The sequence below is a fragment of the Sceloporus undulatus genome, chromosome 1 (assembly GCF_019175285.1).
Source record: "Sceloporus undulatus isolate JIND9_A2432 ecotype Alabama chromosome 1, SceUnd_v1.1, whole genome shotgun sequence".
Taxonomy (NCBI): domain Eukaryota; kingdom Metazoa; phylum Chordata; class Lepidosauria; order Squamata; family Phrynosomatidae; genus Sceloporus; species Sceloporus undulatus.
Window position 1 is genome coordinate 262026764 of NC_056522.1, and position 17445 is coordinate 262044208.

The following is a 17445-nucleotide window of genomic DNA, read 5'->3' on the forward strand; positions in this document are numbered from 1 at the left end:
CTCTTATTATTACTACCCACAGGCATTCTTACACTTTTAGAACCCTTTTATTCCTATTCCACTAGAAGGGGAAAACTTCTCACAGAGTGTAGGTTGCCACATGTGAAACTGGGAAACAGGCAGAAGGCAGGATCCGTGGATCAACATCTATATCTACAAATATGAATTACATGCACATATGTCTCATTTTGGATACAGCAAAAGCAGCTACAGGGCTCCCCCGGTTACGAATTTAATTCGTTCCGCGGCGCCATTCGTAACCCGAAAAGCATTCGCAAGCCGAAGCCCCATAGGCGCTAATGGGGGAAAAGCCGCGATTTTGGTGCGAAAAAGCGCCGAAAAGCACCAAAAAAATTTCGTAACCGAAATAACCTTCGTAACCCGGAACAATATTTATGGGTTTTTTTCGTAACCCGGAAATTCGTAACGCGCGCATCGTATCCCGGGGTACCAGTGTATTCTCTAGCCCTTTGCGCCCCATCCCAAACCTCCCACTGGCAGCTATTAAGCCCTGAGGAGAGCTGCTGCGCTTACTACAAGTGGAAGAGAAAGGGAGGCAATTCTGTCCAGTCTCTGATGGAAGGAAAAGGAAGATGCATTCTACCGGTGAGTACACTTTTGTTTTTCTTCCCCACTCCAGCGGAAAATAACTGCTTCTTCCTCATCTGAATTGCCTTCCCATTAGTAAGCAGCTGCACTGGTCTGTCCCAGAGACAGAATCTAAAATTAGGACTTACAAAGGTAATAATGAATCAAACAATACACGGGGTTCCCCCAGTGTATCAAAACAGCAAACCAGAATATCTTGTTTACATAGCCCAGAATTCACATATAAAGCAAAAAAAAACCAAGTTATTTCAAAGGGCTTACATTAAAACATTTTAAATGACATTAGTAATGGCAAATGGTGACATAACCACTTTATTTCACTATTTTAACTTACAAAAATTATCAACAATTGCTACGTAACTATACAAATGAATTGTACATTCTACTAGCTTCATAGCAACATTCTACCCTTCTAATAGGTGCGGGAAGGAGCACATTGCAGAGTGAGTGTACACAAATGAAACACTGATTTGTACATTGCCTCTATCAGCAGACTAGAGAAAGCAACAGCGCTTTAAACTAATCATGCATCACTGTGGTTCATAAAAGGTATAGCATCAAGAAAAATCTATCTCTAAAGGAAAGAAGAGCAGCAACAGAAGAAACTTCAAAGGAAGGCAAACCTTTTTCACACAAGGAATTAAACCCATGCAATCCTATTCACAGATTAGTATAGTGAACAGCACATGACTTAATCAGGGATATTACCCAGCAACTCAATGTTTCAGTTCCTGTTCCAAAACATGGTTTAAGTACCAGAGCAGGTTAGTGCCACTGTTGTAAGCAATAAACTAAATTAATAAGTTATCGATCACATATCGATCAAAAGTAATCTAGTAATGCAGAGAGGAGGTGTTTAAACTAATGACCTAACAAGCAAACATACATAAAAAGTAATTAAGTAAATATGGGGCAGGAAAGCATTACAGGCAATTTCTAACACTAGTTGCTGACCTGGTTTGAAAAGCAGACATTTTTTTTCATAGAGGGAAACTTATTCCATTTCTTACCTGTTAACAGAAAAGTTTTTAAAGAAAAGAAAAATCTATTCTTTGGGCTCCTGCCCATTACAGGGATCCTGGCAACAGCAAAATCTTTCAATCTACAGTATTAGCAGATTAGCAGACTGAATAGGTTAAGATGAAGCAGTTCTCCTACAAGAAACACAAACAATTATTAAGGTCAAAACAGATTTCATACCAGTTGATCTAGAAACAGAACAAAAGTGGAGTTTATTTGGAGCTATTTGGATACAGCTGAAGCACAGACATAAGAGACCAGTTGGTCAGGATAACTTATTTCACAACGCATCGGTGAAAGAGATAAGTGGCAGAAACAACTAGCATTTTTCATAAAATCACCAACATTTCTACCATTTGTGAACAATGTCAACAACTATAGAAGACTGGACTTCTGCAGTATTGTTTTGCATGCCTGGTTAAAAAACACACCATCTTTAGATCCACAAAGATATAAACGTATAAACAAATACTTTTCTAAAAGAGTGCACAACCTGTTAACTGTATTGCACCATTACGGATTCTTCATCTGTATTTTGATAAAATGCAGTGGCCATCTACAGCAAGTTTCTACGGCAACCAGTGAAACATGCCCAAATGTTTTCCAGGTTTGATAGCCACTGTTCTCAACTTCTCTTTTCCTGCAGCTAAAGAAACAGGTCGGCATGGGATTAAGGGATTAATCAAAAGTCTTCTCAAAAAGCAACTAAATTTCCATGAACAGCTTCTGCTTTGCTGCTTGTTTTTTTAATTAATTGTTCTTAGAACTCTAATGAAAAATGTTCAGAAGAACAGACTTTAGGCCTTTTGACACTGAATGATAACAAAGGCCAAAACGATGACCCTTAAAGGACGCCTTCAGGATATCATCAGAAGCAGGTGTTTACAAGGCACACGCTCGGACAACGCCCGGAAGCTGCCGGGAAGCCAGGCAGGCCGCCAAGCAGTGCTTCAAGACGTTCCAGCAGTGTGGCATAGATGCCACACACCGCTGGTGCTTCTTGAAGCAGGGGCTAAAGCACAGCCCAAGGTGGCTTCCATGGTCCAAAAGAAACTGACTTTGTCGTCCCCTTCTTGGGCTGTGGTCAAGGGGGATTGAGGCGGCAGCAGTGGTTCCATAGCCCCAACCATCCCAGAAGGGACAGCTTCAAGCTGTTTCTTCCCCCCTTCTGTTTTCCCCCTTAAGGCTACAGATAAAAATTACTGTGTTATCAATATCCCAGAAGTAACTGGAAAAAATATTTGATATTTATTCAATAAATATCCAAGAGAGCAAGGTTTGTAATAAGAGGGGAGCTGGGCTCCTTCAAAGAAAGAAATAGAGCAACTAGTCTAATAAGTCAAGGAGAAAAATGTATACATGTCCTCAAGAAATATCCCATTTAACAAGTTTTAACACACATAACTTTGATTTTGTACTTTTCTGCGACAGTAACCAACACTAACTACGTACTTATCCAACGCTGATCACAACCATCTTCAACAGAACTGCCATACTAATTCATGATACTGCTGCTCCAAGTCTCGTATTCTTTCATCACTGATTTACACACACCAGAGGGCTAACCACACGATACGTATTTCCAGGTTCCTTTCAATGATGCTACATTGTCATCCAGATATCCAGTCTGGAGACCAATTGCCAATATTACACTCTAGTTAACTGTATCATTTGAATTTTAAGACAGGAATGGGCAACCATAGCAATTTCTGCCCTGGGGTCTCTTCAGTATGTGTGTGTTTCTTCAAGTTGTCTGTTGACTTAGGGCGATCCCATGAATTTTATAGGATTTTCTTAGGCAAGGGTGCGCTGGTGTGTTTGCCAGTTCCTTCCTCTGAAATACAGCCTACAGCACTTGGTATACCCAGGCTAATTCCACTGGCACCGAGCTAATTCTGTTTTTTTAAACAAAACAAAAAATTCTTTTAAAATAAAAGTTAAACGGGCAGGCTGCAAACCATTTGAAAGTGAATTCTCTCTCTTGGGAAGTTTCCAGAAGAGGCAAGCATGTGGGGGGGGGGCAGTCTAGAGAGTCTGAAGAAGTCCAAAAACAGAAAAACAGATTCGAATACAGGCTGCAGCCCCAGGACTAGACTCTGTCCTCCTCATTCTAAGGGCACACATATACACAGTAGTGCTAGTCAAAGCTGTGGTCCCTTGATGACAGCTCTAAGCCATCAGCTATCAGTACCTGGTAATTTCCAAGACGGAGACAACGGCAGACAATGGCACAAATATGGTACTGGTTCCTGACCACAGGGAAAATAAATTGCACTCCTCCACATCAGATAGCATGAGATGCAGTACAGACATCTCTTCCCACAGTTACTTGCCCAGGGACTCTGGGAACTGGAGCTCTGTAAAAATGCAAACAGCCTAAAATATATTTACAAATTGCAGTCCCAAGTGTTCGGGATATGCCAGAAAACATCAAGGGGTAGCCATGTTGGCATTTAGCAAATCTACCAAAAACCACTAAACATGATACCTTGGTTGGCCAATACAGGTATAATGGCCGTGGGGGGAGAGAACAGGCTGGCCAGTGTCATCAGGGGCAGCTGAAGATGAGCACCCTCCCTCCATAACTGTCTCTTTCAGCCGGTGAGGAGAGAACAGCTGGCCCAGCGTCATCAGGGGCTAGCCTGAAGATAGAGCACCTCCCTCCATAACTGTCATCTTCAGCCGGTGAGGGAGAGAAAAGGCTGGCCCAGTGTCATCAGGGGCTAGCCTGAAGATAGAGCACCCTCCCTCCATAACTGTCATCTTTCAGCCGGTGAGGGAGAGAACGGCTGGCCCAGCGTCATCAGGGGCTAGCTGAGATAGAGCACCCTCCCTCCATAACTGTCATCTTTCGGCCGGTGAGGGAGAGAACAGGCTGGCCCAGGTCATCAGGGGCTAGCCTGAAGATAGAGCACCCTCCCTCCATAACTGCCATCTTTCGGCCGGTGAGGGAGAGAACAGTGGCCCAGTGTCTCAGGGCTAGCCGTGAAGATAGAGCGCCCTCCCTCCATAACTGTCATCTTTCAGCCTGTGAGGGAGAGAAGAGGCTGCACAGTTCCACAGGGCTAGCCTGAAGAAGAAGAGCCCTCCCTCCATCCTCGCCTGGGTCCAGGCCTCAGAGGAAGAGAATACTGCTGGACCTGATCTCCTCCCCCCCCCACCACCATTCCCTTCTCCTTTTGTTCGTTCTTAGACTGTAAGCCTGAGGGCAGGAATCGTCTGTATCCCCTCGGTTGTAAACCGCTTGGATTCCCAGTGTTGGGCCGTACTAAATAAAGCCTATTATTTATTATTATTTTATTATATTATTATTATTTATATGGTGGGTACAGACCGCCTCTTTGCGCCACGTATTGGGGCCAGGGCAGCCACAGCAGCAGCCCAAAGGCCCCATATGGCGCTTTCGGGACCAGGAAGATGCAGCAAAATGCCGCTTCTCCCTGGTACCAAAAGGGATATCCTTGGGACTTCATGCTCCAACACCCGGGAGCCACAGCCAGGAGAAAGGCCGCTTGCCTTCCTCCTGCGCCGTTCCCGCAGCATCTATTTACTGCGGAATGAGGCGCCCTCCACAAGGAGTTCATTTTGGAGCTCCTTCCTGCGCCGCGGTAGGCCACAAGTGGCCTGATGTGGCGCAGACTTATGCCCATGTCACGCTGTTGGACGTTGCATAGCTGTCACTTCAAAGCGGTGTGCCATGTGTACAGGCGCTGCCATTTTACGTACGGAATACGCTAGAGTTGTGGGTGTCTGTAAGAGATGCCCTGGGCAACCTAGCACGTATTCGTTACTGACAAGGCCCATCTGTGCAGGGCCATAGTTTGGTGGATTTTTGACTGGGTTATGCCAGTTAACACTTGTAATGTGAAGACTGCTTTCATGGCGAATGCCCTCTGATTTAAAACAAAACAAAACAAAAACAAAACACCATTGTATTGTTAAAAACTAGATACTGAAACTTATATTTACCTATCATGGTTCAAAACACATACACACACAAACTATAAGGAAAACTTACTAGACAAAACAAATGCTTATATATTTGTTTCCTGATATTTAATCAAGTTTCCAATAAACAAATCTATTTATTACCAAAAACAAACACCTCCAACTGGTTGCTTATTGTTGTTGTGTGGCCTTCAACTCAATTCCAATTTATGTGAGCCTAAGGTAAATCTATCATGGGATTTTCATGGTAAGAATTTAAAGAAGGTTTGCCATTGCCTTCCCCTAAGGCTGAGAGCATGTGACTTGTCCAGGGTCACCCAGTGGGCTTCATGGCCAAGCAGAAAACTAAACCCCAATCTCCAAAGTCCTAGTCAACACTCAAACCACTAAGTCAACTGGTTGCTACAGTTATCAAATTTTCTGTGTCTGGATGAAATGATATTCTTATTACCAGGGGCATTTCTGGTCAGATATCCCCATCGTGTGCCCACAAAGCTGTATTTGTTAAACAGAGGGGTATATTTTTTTGGAATGAGGGAAATCAGATCAGGGCCCTTTGTTGTATTCATGTGTTACAACCAAGTGAGGATACTTACTTGAAGGTTGAGCCAAACTAGCTAAGACCGGGTTCCTAACAACTTTTACAAAATAAATACCAATGTGGGAGCAGTAAATTGAGATAATCGGGGAGTGAAGGATGCTTCACAATTAACAGCCTGCAAATAAAGGTTTTAAAACTAACTCAATACATGGTGGTGATTAGATTGAAGTCCCACTGCTTCAAACGGAGCCATAACCTTTTGTTTCCTAATATTTCAGCTCCATTCTCAGTGCTCAGAACTTTCAGAAGCAAAGCTGGAAGTTAAGGCCCAGAATGGCACCTCCCATACCACCAAACATGATGTCTGCAGCTTTTGGCTAAAAGTCTAAACATTTAGCTGAACAGTAAATATATTTTTTCCTAATCTGTCATGTTTTAATGTATGATATAATGCTTGACCTCAAGGCCATTTTTCACCTCAAATCATTCTTTTATGTAGAAGCAGCATCAAATGCAGGAACTGGAACATCTGAACCAAAGGCTTAATTCATCCCATTGAGGTTCCAAACCAGGCTCAGCCTCCTCTCCCAGCACCACTAGCCCTGTAAGAGGAACTTAGTCTTATCTCCTACCGTGATTGGAGCAAGTAAACTAAAACTACAGTTGAGAATTCCTCTTCGGCCATGGAAGCCCATAAGGTAACCTAGGGCAAGTATACCCTCACAGGCATGGCAACACTCTCTTAAAGGATCTTGCCAAGAAAACCTGAGGAAAGGATCACCATAAGGGCAAACTGACGAAGCACATAACAACCACCACCAATCAGTGATGAGAGATAAAATACAGGATTCACAATGACAGGCAAAGAGCGCTATGTAGCATTGGCTGAGAGATCCAGCAGATGATATAGTCAAGTCTCTTTGGTCCTATCAGGCTATTGCACAAACATTCTGGCCACTGAAAGAATCACTCCTTCATTGCCATCCAGGTCTCTTTCAATATGCAGAACAAAATACAGTCATCCCTCCATATTTGTGGCTTTGATATTGAGGATTTGATTATTCGGCGGATTTCATTAATATGTTCTCTCTAGGACTGTCGAGTCCCCCAGTGCAACTCGTGGGCAACTTAAACTAAAAGTTGCACTGAAAGACCATTTGTAGCTACTCCAGTGCCATTCTATGGTCAGTGTAGGTTGGACATTGACCACAGAGTTGCACTGGAGGACCTAGAGATCCTAGAGAGGTGTCCTCTCAGGTAAAAACAGTGTTTTTGTTATTGCAGTTTTTCCATATTCACGGGGTCTGTTCCCCTAACCCAGCGAATATGGAGGGACAACTGTACCATGCATCTTTCAACACACAACACACACATACAGTATTGCGGAGGATCTAATGATGCAAGGAAAGGGTTTTGAGAGGAGGAGGGGCTTCATGCATACTGGTGCCAAAGGACAACTGAGATTCTAATCTAGACCAAAACGCAACATAAGTTAAAAATCAACGCATCAAAGATTCAGGTTTAAGAAATTTGAGTGTGGAGACATATAAATGATCCCTTCAACCTGTTTTATTAAAATTAAATTGATTTTTGTGTTTTCAATCACTGAATTTACCCACATTCACAACCAAACAAGTTTAGTTAAATAAAAACTCTACAACAATAATGCCTATAAAAGAAAATACCACTGAAGATTAGCGGGGTTGTTTGAAGGAATCTGTGACACCAACAGAGGAGGACTAAAGCAACATAGCAAAATCATTAAAGTTCTCTGTAAATGGCATGTGTGCCAGCCTCAGGAAATTGCAGGTAAAATAGGGCCAAGCAACCAGAAAACAGTCAGACAGCTTTAGAAAGGCAAAGGTGACTTCACCCCTCTACATGGAGAGGGCAGGATAGAGATGTACATGTCAGGAAATAACATAATTTTGGGATCAGAACCAAAGCAGACATAGCTAAGATAACATGCAAAAAGCTTGGGATGGAGCAGGCCTGTCACCTAGATAGTCAGGTGATGAAAAGAGCCTGCTGTAAACACAATTAGCGTGTGTATAAGCTATGTCAGCTATATATTTGTAAATAAATAAAATGTTATGAATGTGCCATTAGGTTTACCCAGTGATTTTCCTTCAGGAAATTAAACCGATTATGGGGTTGCCCCTGGAACTTCACAGCTCAGGAAGGTGTGGGGCATGTAACCTATTAATGCCCAAATCCACAAAGAAATTACCTGAAACTGTTCTCATTAGCCAAAGCACAACTTGGAGCTACATCAGTCCTGTGGCAAGGTGGGAAGCCGGATGGGTATTGTTCTCCTTATACTGGATTTCTCTAGGTAACAGAAAGTGCAAGCCCAAAAGAAATGAAAAGAAAATTCCTTCATTCTTTCAAATCCATGATCTGAACTGAGGTTAGCAGGAGGAAAGGGATTGTTTTCTCAGCCTTCACATTGACTTGCCCAAATGCTCTGTTATTCAACCAGAAGAAACAAATACTGTACTCAACAAATGACAATATTAATAAAACCACAGAGCTGTGGGAATTAGAAGGCCCTTGTCCAGGCATGATTTAAAGTACTTATATTAAAACACAACTGGAGATAGAATGAGCAAAACAGCCCTAAACTCAATGTAAACTACTCCCATCTCCCCTTCTTCCTATATAAAGTTGAAAATCTACAAGGGAAGCCTTCCCACTTTATCCATGGAAGGGAAGAGATTACTGATGTATGCCATGTCAAAGTTGGGTTACTCAGCTAGCCCCATCTTTATTACACTATTATTGTTTTGAAAACTAAAACCAGGGCTGGGGAGTAGTGGTGATTTTGGGGTTACTCCTTGTAAAGTATTTTTTTGGGGTTACGCCATAGTAAAGTATTTTTTTCTTAATGTTTACTCCTACCCCTGTAAAAACCTCTACTCCTTTACTCCTTACCCTACTCCCAGCACTGGGAAAAACCTGGTTGCTTACAAGGCGGGCATGTGTGGTGTTTGTGTGTGTGTGTGTAAGTGTCTCGTGCCTCCCGTCCCTTCCCCAGTGCAATATAAAAATTGTTTTTTGGTGTTGCATCTACAATAAAATAACAGGAATAAGGAGTAAGAAAATATTTATTACTCCTTATCCTACTCCTATTCCTGTAAAACCTCTTACTCCTTTATTCCTTACTCTCCCCCAACCCTGTTTAAAACCTGGTTTCTATAAATCCACCCACGTTTCTGACATGAGCATTGCCTGTTTGACATCCCTAGTGCGCGCAAGCACATCACACACACACACACACACAAACTTTCAAGTTATTGACAACAACAAATTATTCTACCTATGTATATGAGACTGTTGAAAGAAATATAGAAAAAGAGTGGATTTTATGTGAAACTAGTTTGCTCAGTTCAATTCTGCTACTCAAAAAAAAATAAATCCTAAACTCAAACATTCTTATGTTAATTCTAAATTTGTGTCTTTTACACCTGGCTCGGTTGGTGAAACTTGACATTTTCCTGATACAAAGTAGATCTGACAAGCCTGAATATGCCACCCAGTCCCTCCCTATGATTTCAGAAACCTCTCCAGGGGGTCATATATTCAGTAGGATCATTTTTGTGTTTAACAAATCTAACACATCTATCTTTTTGTAAATAAATAATAAATACTGACATTTTTGTGCTTTTTCATGGGCATGTAATTTAAGAAATAGTGAAAAGTAAATGGTTATCTCGGCCGGCACAGATAGGCACAACACGTCAAGCTTCCTGGCAGAGTGGGGATGTGACATACAGACGCCGATGCTGCCCCTAACTGGAATCAGGCCACCCCATTGCCCATGCGGGGAGCAGTTTTCGGGCTCTAGCGGCAGGCATTTAGATGCCACATGAGCATCAAAAAGCTGTGGCGGCAGAAGAATGGGTGGGGTTTTTCCAGCGCAAAAGGAGTGGCCTTTTGCTGCTTCTTTTGAGGCCAGAAAAAGCCAGATCGGGAACGTGGCATGTGATTGCTGTGGCCCCCATCTGACAATCAAAAGGGGCGGATTAAGCTGTCCTTTAGGGCCGTATGTTTCAGCCTATACTTTTCGGGGAGCTCAAGCAAGTCTTAATCAAATCACTTTTAAAAAAACTTAACCCATCTATTGAGACCAGAGAATTGACACTTTGGCAAAAAGGAGAAAATAATCACAAAAGTTCATCCATAATTTTATTGCATCTAGTTTTCCTGAAGAACTCAAGGAGTCAAACATAGGATTCTCAATCTCTCATGCAGGTTTACTGAGTAGAAGAGTTACTGTGCTTCACTACAGTTGCTTTATTAGCCCATGCAACAAAATTTCACGATATCCCAAAGACCTCCAGTATGATATACCAAGGTTTCCATTTTTTTTTAAACTGCAACAGAACTATGAAATACTCTGGAAATTCAACAAGATCTATGTAAATTAGACTGCTGAAAATTAGACTGTTGCATGAACCCGCTCTGATAGCCTTTAGGGCTGAAGGGCAGGGTATAAATATCATTACTAATAACAAAATAATAATATAACCCCTGGACCAAGTATATATTATCTATTCCCAAATTAAGCTTATTATTGGCAAAAACTGTAATTATTTTGCAGTAAGCTATGAACTAAATCAAATGAGGAATTCAACATTAGTAACTTGGTCTCTATTGCATTTTTTTTAATTAGCAATATGGGCCCTCTGAGTTCGACTGAGACTACCATATTGAGAGTCTCCACTCCCTTCTTCAACTACTAGTCACTCATCACTACACACTTCTGCAATTTGGTCCCTGGGGAAAACGTATGGGGTATATGTACTTTTTCTCATGATAACAACAGCAGCGGGGTGGAGCTGTACTGAGAAATCAGCATAGTTCTGGTGGGATACATGTTCAGCAGACAAACAAACCAATATGTGGCATTTTAAAGACTAAGAAGTTTTATTTGACATAAGCATTCAAAGACTATACCCACTATACTGAATGCAAACTGTTCCAAATACTGTAACTGATTCAACTTAGTTACCACTACAACCTCCATATTTGCTTTTAAGAAAAATTAAGAGGAAGGGTGATCATTCCTACAGACCTCTATACGGTCCTAAGATGAAACTCTAGCTGCCTTTGGTAGAAGTTAAGTATAAATCACTAAGTATAAATGTAGTTCTACTATGTGTGATAAAGATGATCCCAGGTTAATTAGGTATACAATTGTGGTCAATTTCAAGTAAAAAAATGTGTTTAGTCTTTGCACTAGGTGCAAGGCCTTTCTCATCCGATCCAAGTTTGATCAAATAAACATAATAATAAAGGTCACACAGAAATTTTATTTCAATAGATTTTATCCAGCCTTCATTCAAAGTGTCAGGAGCCACGTATAGTGGAAAAAGTCGTGGTCCTCTAATTTAACTATAGAAATTAAGGGAAATTTGCAGGTGTTGCTATAAATTATTTTTAACTGATATATGTCATTTGGCAATTTATTTCGCTTTTGGATTTGTATGAAAAGGAGAAAAATCTAGTGCCAAAATTAGGTGGGGCATAAGAAAAGACGGTTTAATTTACTTCAATACAATGATGCTCATCCTATTAAGAGATTTTTTGTTCTACTTAGAGAACTGTGACCAGTAAAAGTTCATCTGTGAAATGAGATTTTAATCATTCAAACTAGAAGACTTGTAACATCATATATCAAGAAAGTGACACCAGTGTTTGAGACATCTGTTGGGAAAAGATCAATGGCAGAAAAATCCAATGGTTCAAGTTAGCAAAGGTAAACTACAATAAAACAGAAAAAGTGAAAACAATCAGTCAGCAGCCAATATTTTTAAAAATCCCTCCTGACCTAATCTGGCCAGGAACGAACGCGGAATTAGATATATTAAAGCTACAGATCAAGCAATCCACTCTAATTATGTGCCACAGATTAAGAATTTTCATAGTTTTTAGTAGCAGCCTACTTTATCCTTTAGTTATTTCCCAAGTTGCTTCCACCTAATTCCCAACTTCCTTTTAATCTATTACTGTTAAGAAAATAATTTCTTCTCACACAGGAAAAACAGAAATTATGCAGGTAAACTGTCAGACTGATAGCACTCCCATACAATTAATGAGTACCTATCTCAGAGGCAAGCATGGTGTAGTGGTTTGAGCACTGGACTACAATCTGGAGACACAGGATTGAATCCCCACTCAGCCATGGAAACCCCTGGGTGACCTTGGGCCAGTCACACACTCTCAGCTTCAGAAGAAGTCAAAGGGAAAAAAACTCTCTCTGAACAATTCTTGCCAAGAAAACCCCATTGGTAGCCATAAGTTGGATTTAGGGCTGCCTTAAGTTGGAAGGCCTAAAATAACTTAGTCATCAGATGCCATCTGATCTTGGAAGCTAAGCAGGGTGAGCCCTGGCTAGTTCTTGAATGGGAGACCGCAAGAAATACCAGTGCTGTAGGCTATCTCAGAGGAAGGAACTGGCAAAACCATCTGGGAGTATTCCTTGCCCAAGAAAACCCTAGAAACTCATGGGGTCACCATAGGTAGACAGGCAACTTGAAGGCAACACACACATAACTCTTCAGAGTCCAGATCTTAGATAATTCAATCAATCCAGATTCCAGAAATATACCAAAACATATTAATAGACAAATTTTATTGAAATAGATGTGCAGAAAGTACAACATGAAAACTACATTCCCTAGAAAGTTTTCCAGGATCTTTTACAGACTCCCCCACCCTTATACCCTCCCAAAGCCATTCTCAGTAGAGATGGTAAGAGCACACTGACACACTTAGAGGCCATCACATGGGTGATGCCTGTTACCATGCAAGAGAAAATGATGAAGATCCAATTTGAATAAAGTTTAAGATGTGTTATTTCATGGGTTGTTTAAACTACCATTTCAACGTCAGTAAAAAAATACCTACACTCTGTCCAGGAAGTAAAGAGAACTACTGGTTAGAGAAGCAAGGAAATACAGGCCCCTTCTTATACACGGATTTTTATACATGGATTTAAGCATACACGGTTTGAAAATGTTCCAAAAAAGTTAAATTTACCTTGATGTTCCATTTTTTTTATGGGACACCATTTTGCTATGTCATTATACTTAATGGGACGTGGCATACACGGATTTTGTTATACACGGGGGATCTTGGAACCAACCCCAGCGTATAACAAGGATCCACTGTACTTGCCAAAACTCTGCCTAGAACAGGATGCTATAGTTTGTTTACCAGATTCTAGTCACCTCACTACTATCATTTCAAATCTGCTTTAGGCCTCCCCAAACAACAGATGCAGACTGTGAACAGATGCAGACTTTGTTGCTGCATTTAAATGCCCTCAAGTAGACCCTGACTCATGGCGACCCTGTGAATGAGACATCTCCAAGACTTCCTATCCTTCACTGCCCTGTTTGGGCCTGTAGATTCAAGCCCATGGCCTCAAATGATTGAGTCCATCCAATCTGGCTTGTGATCTTCCTCTCTTTCTACTATCTTCTACTTTTCCAAGTACTATTGTCTTTTCTAGTGAGTCATCCCTTCTCATGATGTGGCCAAAGTATGACAGCCTTAATCTGATCATCTCGGTTTCTAGGGCTATTTCAGGCTTGACCTGTTCAAGGACCCATTTATCTTTTTGGCCATCCACGGATGTAGTTATAAGAAGAGTGATAAGTATATACTTACACTTTATACTACACCTGAATTGTACTGAATTAGACAATATTAAAGCCTGGGGATCCAAGCAATCCACTCTAATATATGTGCCACAGATTAAGAGATTTTCATAGTTTTTAGCAGCAGCCCACTTTACCCCGGAGTGATTTCCCAAGTTTGCTTCCACCTAATTTCCAGCTTCCTTTTAACCTGTCACTGTTAAGAATTTTCTTCTCACAAGTGCTTTCCACAAGAAGGCCATAGAAATCATGCAGGTAAACTGTCAGGGTGACCAGACAGCCACAAAGAAGGGCAAGGCACTGCAAAATTGAAAAAAAATGTACAACACGACCAAATAAAAGCTAAAAACACTCATAGAAAGACAAGTCCATGCTTCTTAGCCATGTTCACAATGGAGGAGGGCCTATTGAAATTCCTCCTGGACTGCAGAGTGAAACATAGGACATGTCCTGGACAAGGATGACTTCTGCTCATCCTGTACCACGCTCAAGGAAAAGGTAAGTTTATATCTTGGCACAAGTAAGGGAGTGAGTTCAAATGTTCTTGAGAGTTTTAGACAATGAGGAAAAAGATAGTTATTAACACTTTTTTAAATGTACAGGAGATTGTTGTTGTTTGGAGAGTGTTGCCCAGCAGGGAACATAAATAGCACTCCTAATGATCCATCTGAGCTGGAAACAGAAGAGTTCCCAAACCAGAGCATGGGAGCATGCGGGGCGCAAGGGGTAGTGTGTCCCATTCGGATGAATGGGGCGCATGCCTGTGTCACGTGTGCCGCCATGCCGCTGCATGCACAAGCCCCATTCATTTGAATGGGACCTGAGCATGTGCAGAATTTGGCTTACATGGGGGGGTCCAGAATGGATCCCCCGCACAAGCCAAGGGTGGACTCTCTGTGTGTGTGTGTGTGTGTGTACACTTATACTTTATACTACACCAGATATCCTTGCCACTGCAAAAAAAATGTAGGGCATGACCAACCAAAAGCTAAAAACACGCTTAGGTTGTGTCCGTATTGCAGAAATACATAATCCAGTATGACAGTGCTTTAACTGCCATGGCTGCATGCAAAGGAATCCTGGGATCTGCAGTTGAGTCTCTGACAGAGGGGGCTAAATGTCTCACAAAACTAGTTCCCAGAATTCCCTAGCACTGAGTCAGGGCAGTTAATCCAGTCTCAAACTGGGTTATTTCTTTAGTGCTGATGCAGCCACAGAAAGATAAACGCATCCTTCTTAGCCATGCTGCAAATGGAGGGCATACTGAAATTCCCCCTGGACAGAAGGCTGGAATGTAGGACATGTCCTGGAAAAGGAGGGCGCCTGGTCAGACTGTACCACACTCAAGGAAGAGGTAACTTTATATCTTGACACAGCTCCAAAGCAGAAATTATCCAGTTTGAGTCCGCTTTAACTGCCCTGGATCAATGCTCGGGAATCCTGGGAACTGTAGTTTTGTGAGCTATTTAGTGTTCCCTGTCAGAGAGCTCTGGTGCCACGATAAACTACAATTCCCAGGATGCCTTAACACTGGGCCAGGGCAGTTAAAGCAGTCTCAAGCTGGATTACCTCTGTAGTATGTTTTGGACCCAATACAAGTATGCCAGCTGCTCCATTTTCTCCTGCCCTCATCCCTTTCCCTCCCCTCTTTCTCTTTAGGCAGAAGAGGGCAGAGAGGCTGAGGCAAATGGGGAGCAGGGAAGGAGACACACACACACACACACATCCATACACATGCACACACATATATATATATACATATAGACGCACATATGCACACATTATACATATTTATTTGTCATTTGTATCGATTTTACGATTTGTATGTAGTGCTGTGTCAATCTACAGCACTATATAACTATAATACTATGTACGTACATACACACTACACACGTATTTACATGTATATGTACACACATATGCACATTATACACACACATGTATATACATACATATGTATGCATATGCACACATTACATATATTTATATACATATAAACATACCCACACATATTATATATATATATATATATATATATATACACACACACACACACACACATCTCTCCCTCTCTCTCTCGGGGGAGCAAAAGAAGCCGGCCCCTCGGCCTGTGCTCCGAGTGCTGAATGCCGGAGGGGGAATGGGGGGAGACTCAGACTTGAACCGCCGAGGCCGAAGCGGTCCCTGCCTCCCACCCGAGGAAGGACGGGGCCTCTTTCTTCCTTCCTTCCTTCCTTCCTTCCTGGGAGACGGGGCTGGGGCGGCCCCTACCTCAGCGAGTGCGTCTCTCCAGCGGCGGACCCTCCGCTCAGGCGGGAAAAGGGCCTCTGGCCGCCATTACCGACTCTCCAAGATGGCGGACATGGCTCTCCGGGGCCTCCTCTCTCCCCGCCCCCCTCCCCCCGCCCCTGCCAATCATTCCTCCAAGGAGAACGCCTTCCCTCATCCATCACCCCTTCCATTGGACGACGGCAAAGGCCTCTGCTTCCTATTGGCTACGCTGACACGTCCATCACAAGGCCGGGCCCTCGCCATTGGGTAATAAAAGGAGAGGGGCCGGGGTCACGGCTTCACGGCACCCAACCAGCGTGTTCCGAGGGGAGCTCCTGGGTCCTCATATTCACGCCTTAGCAACAATCTGACGTCACTTTTGACAGACGTCCGTGCCATCCAACCAAGATCTCCGCTACGGTTTTAAAAATAAACCAATAGTAGCCAATTATTTATCGTTGGCTTCTGACCAATGAGAATTAAGTGAGGCGGGACTGGAGACGCTCTTCCTACGGTCTTTCCTATTGGGCAGCGTTCAAAGCCCCGCCTCCATGAAGAGGCTTAAAGGCCCAAACTGCCTGACAACAACGGAGCCTGAATAGCTCTGGAAAGGGAGGTTAGATGTCACCAATGACAAAAGCGAGGCAAGACGGGGAATTAGCTCAAATGGTAGAGCGCTCGCTTAGCATGCGAGAGGTAGCGGGATCGATGCCCGCATTCTCCAGTTTTGCCTGGATGGGGTCCCCTCCATAGAGATAATGCAATTAAATAAATCCAAATAAATACATTATATGGTTATAAATGTCCAATGCTTATAGCCATATTACGTTTCTATATCTATCTCTTTATTATAAGATATTATATATATTAAAATAATATATTTATTAAATAATGTAATAATATAATATAGGTATATACAAATTATTATAGGATTATATTATAACATATATTATATAATATATATTATATATTTGTTTTAAAAAATATACAATAAATAATATAATATAATAATAATAATATATGTATATATATATATATATATATATATATATATATTATAATAATGTACATATTATATAATAATATAATAATATTATAAATAATATAATGTGTGTGTGTGTATATATTTATATATATTATACTGTATTATAATAATGTATATATTACATTATCTTGGTTATAAATAGCTAACCGTGACCTTTTACAAATTCTGCTTTGTAGCTGCTGTGTCACGAGGGCCAGCCTGGCCTACTGGCTTTGAGCATTGGGCTATGACTCTGGAGACCAGGGTTTGAATCCCATGAATCCCACTGGGTGACCTTGGGGCACGAAGTCACACTCTCTCAGCCTCCTCAGGGGAAGGCCAGGGCAAACCTCCTCTGAACAAAT

At 41.9% G+C, this 17445-nt stretch overlaps 1 protein-coding gene and 1 non-coding gene across 11 annotated transcripts in view; one reads left to right on the top strand and one right to left on the bottom strand.

Moving 5' to 3' along the window:
* Positions 1 to 16188, bottom strand: part of PPP6R3 (protein phosphatase 6 regulatory subunit 3) — a 108353-nt gene extending 92165 nt beyond the window's left edge. For 9 of the 10 annotated variants that reach the window (XM_042446668.1, XM_042446642.1, XM_042446660.1 and 6 more), the window contains exon 1: positions 16057 to 16170. The gene's annotated coding sequence lies outside the window, so the exon portion shown is untranslated. Of the gene's footprint in view, positions 1 to 16056 lie in introns of all 10 variants that reach the window. The other variant, XM_042446610.1, reaches the window with a different exon arrangement.
* A 519-nt stretch (positions 16189 to 16707) lies between these two features.
* Positions 16708 to 16780, top strand: TRNAA-AGC. The gene has a single exon. It is a non-coding gene; the product is annotated as a tRNA-Ala (tRNA).
* Positions 16781 to 17445: the final 665 nt, after the last annotated feature.